Below are 2680 nucleotides of genomic sequence, written 5' to 3'. Positions count from 1 at the left end.
GGCAAGAGGCCCATTCCACAGAGGCGAAAAATTGTACAGGACTATATAGGATATACTTTCAAATCTGCGATTGCCAGTCACCTCCATTTGGGAAACCATGTATCTTCTTATGTTACTTTAGCCTGGGTGGCAGGTACAGAAAAGCATCCAGAAACCCTGCAATTCAGCGACATTCCAATTTCTCTCCAGCGATCGGTACCATTTTGGAAATATGGTCCCAAAGGACAAGAATAACAAAGCAGAAAGAAATAACCTCTCTGTATAAAATGATTGTAGAGACGTCTGTTGAGGTAGAGTTTTGTAAAAATCTGTCAGGTAGGGAAGCACTCTCACAACTACAGAAGTGTTAGATAAGTTTGGTGCTAATATTATTCTATAAAACTTCTATTTATATCTGTTATAAACAGGGGACAGGTCTTATTGCTCCTGGAACTTGCCATCCCAATCTGTTCCTCCATGGAAAACTGACTTTTCTCAACAAATTGGTAGCAAAGATTCCCATGCTTAAAAAAGTCATTGCTAACAAATCACTTTTTGATTAATTTCCATTTGCCCCATATTTACGGACTCAGTATGCACGTCCTAGGCACCAACGATAGAACAAAGCTTAGAAAAGTTGTTTCATCAAACTTTAGTTCCATGAGAAAAAGAAACCATGAAAAAGTGCAAAATGTACATACACAGTTCCTGGCAGTATGCACACAGGATTTTTTCTTACTACAGACCATAAAAGTTTACATTTGTGTAATGAAGTTACAGCAGATTTCACTTCATTGTTAATATACAAGTTTTTGCCTCAAAGTGCTTACTTTATTTAAAAAAGAGAAGATTAAAAGACAGGGTGGGAGGATTTTTTTTTTTTACAACAAACGTATGTCTTGTGTCCCAAGCTCCCTCCTCATCTTCCTTTAGTGCAAATCAGAGCAGCAGCTTCACTGAAACGTCTGATTTCAAAAGATGTTCCTGACACCTCACCTATAGCAGCAGCCTTGGCGTCCTGTTGAGGGTGGCTCCTGTTTTCTTCTGCAGCCAATTCTGAACCTTTCTCAATTTCATCACTTTCATTCTCACCTCAAAAACTCCATGGATGGCCTTTCGGAAGCAATGAAAATTATAGTCAATCAGCCCTTTTCTTTCAAAGCTTTCCTCTCTAACAGAGCAAACAAGAGCCAAGAACTTTGTCGCTTCTTTTAAATAAAGAACTGTTGTATTATTCAGCTTTATAATGCTGTTGATTCCTTGTCATAGGGGGTTCCTGCTCCATCTTCTCTGAGGCCATAAATACAAGAAATATCAATGACCACATCATCATGTCACAGCAGAGCTCGTAGGTTTGCATATCCACAGGGGTACTATCTGTTGCGATATGAATCTTACTGACCACATCAAAAAGAAACAACTTTTCAATTCCAAAATTTGAGATAAATATGTTTAGCAAATTCTCCAGGGTGGGAAGTTGTGGAATCAGTTTCTGAACCACTGTGCTAAAAGCTTCAAATATTGAATTGAATGGTCATATATGCTTGTCAGATAAAAGCTGAGATGAATTTTTTACAGCCCAGCATCTGCAAGGTCATCATTTGCCCTCTAGTGAATGTCTCTCTGGGTTTCAATTTTGTGGTCATCTGACAGACCATCCACTTTGTGAATAAACACCTCGAAGTTGATGTCGCTGTTGACTTTGTAGGGTCTGGTCACCTTGAGGTGGATCCTGGCCAAGGCCTCCATGTAATCGTCCTGGGAGTCTATGACAAATAGCAGTGCTCCTGTCCCTCAGAAGATCATCTCATAGTCAAAGGTGGGGTCAAAAAAGTCAATCTGTCCTGGGAAGTCCCAAATCTGAAAATTAACACAGGAGCTATTGGAAATGTCCTCCCAGCAGATCTTCTTTGTGCTCGCTAAGAACAGAGTTTCCTTGGGAGACATTTTATGAAAGACGACTTTCTGGATGGATGACTTGCCGCTTCTTCTTAGGCCCATGAGCAGGATCCTTGGCTTCGCCTCTGTGCTAAGGGGGTCGCTAAAGTCCAGAACTCCCTCCTCCTCCCTGGTGTCCGCTTGGCGTCCGAGGAGTGGGACCCATCTCCGTAGTCTGCTAGCACCACCAGCTCACCCTCCTCCTCCAGCTGGGCCTCCCGCAGCATCTGGCTCATCCGCCCATGGTCTTCCCTCTGGGGAATGACGGGGGTCCCTGGTGGGGAGGGGGTGTCGGCCAAACCTCCTTGCCTGCGGCTGGCAACCTATTTGTAAATCGAGGTTTTGTCCCGAGGTCCGTGGGCGGAGGTGGAGACCGCACTTCCCCAGGGCGGCTGCGTCCAGGTCAGAGATTAAAATGTTTTTAAATATTTAACAGTAAAAATATAATTCATAAAATTTAAGGAAAAAGCAATGGCAATTTCTTTAAGAACCTTGGTACAGAAATGAAATATGGCTACCTCTTGAAGATTCATGAGAAAGAAAGAGGTTATTTCTTTTTACAAGCCAGCTTCACCATCACCCTCTGCTGGTTTCCACTACACAAATAAGCCAGAGGACCCCAGTGACACACATCCTAGGCTCTGAAGTCTTTTACTTTAGCTGCAGCCTTCCCAGTTGCTGAACCCATCTTGACTCAGACAGAAGGCATACTTTAAAATGCCTTTCCTTACCTTATTTTTGACAAAGGAGACAAAAACATACA

At 42.5% G+C, this 2680-nt stretch overlaps 1 pseudogene; it reads right to left on the bottom strand.

Moving 5' to 3' along the window:
* Positions 1-975: 975 nt before the first annotated feature.
* Positions 976-2153, bottom strand: LOC122453371 (annotated as a pseudogene).
* Between the last annotated feature and the right edge of the window lie 527 nt (positions 2154-2680).

The sequence above is a fragment of the Cervus canadensis genome, chromosome 14 (assembly GCF_019320065.1).
Source record: "Cervus canadensis isolate Bull #8, Minnesota chromosome 14, ASM1932006v1, whole genome shotgun sequence".
NCBI lineage: Eukaryota > Metazoa > Chordata > Mammalia > Artiodactyla > Cervidae > Cervus > Cervus canadensis.
Note: the sequence above shows the minus strand (reverse complement) of the source record. Positions and strands in the feature narration are given on the sequence as shown.